The sequence below is a fragment of the Salmo salar genome, chromosome 16 (assembly GCF_965601325.2).
Source record: "Salmo salar chromosome 16, fSalSal1, whole genome shotgun sequence".
In the NCBI taxonomy this organism is placed as follows: Eukaryota; Metazoa; Chordata; class Actinopteri; order Salmoniformes; family Salmonidae; genus Salmo; species Salmo salar.
The window spans coordinates 61,297,103-61,297,500 of record NC_138306.1 but is presented as its reverse complement, the minus strand read 5'-3'; the positions used below and the strand labels follow the sequence as shown (position 1 = coordinate 61,297,500).

General features: G+C 59.5%; 1 non-coding gene across 1 annotated transcript in view; it reads right to left on the bottom strand.

Moving 5' to 3' along the window:
• The window catches only part of LOC123727955 (5.8S ribosomal RNA), a 154-nt gene extending 19 nt beyond the window's left edge, over nt 1-135 (bottom strand). The window contains exon 1 of the ribosomal RNA XR_006759915.1: nt 1-135. This exon is cut by the window's left edge and continues 19 nt beyond it. This is a non-coding gene — a ribosomal RNA (5.8S ribosomal RNA).
• Nucleotides 136-398: the final 263 nt, after the last annotated feature.

The window sequence follows — 398 nt, the reverse complement described above, 5'->3', positions numbered from 1 at the left end:
GCCCCAGGAGGAACCTGGGGCCGCAAAGTGCGTTCGAAGTGTCGATGATCAATGTGTCCTGCAATTCACATTAGTTCTCGCAGCTAGCTGCGTTCTTCATCGACGCACGAGCCGAGTGATCCACCGCTAAGAGTTGTACTCTTTTTTGTCCAGTTTTACGCAGAGGCTATAGGCTAAGGCAGAGATGGGAGGTTGCCCTCCGTTCCTCTGCCCGCCCTTCGCCAGAGCGAGAGGTCATAGTTCAAAGACAGGTAGGTTTAACTTTATGGGGGCCTCCGGGTGCTCCTCTGCCGCCGTCGCCGAAGCGCCGGTGGGGCCGGGGAGACATTAAACCCCCGCCTGCGCCGGGGCGCAGAGCGGTTGACTGGGTTCCCAGTGCCGCGCGAGGATACTGGGTG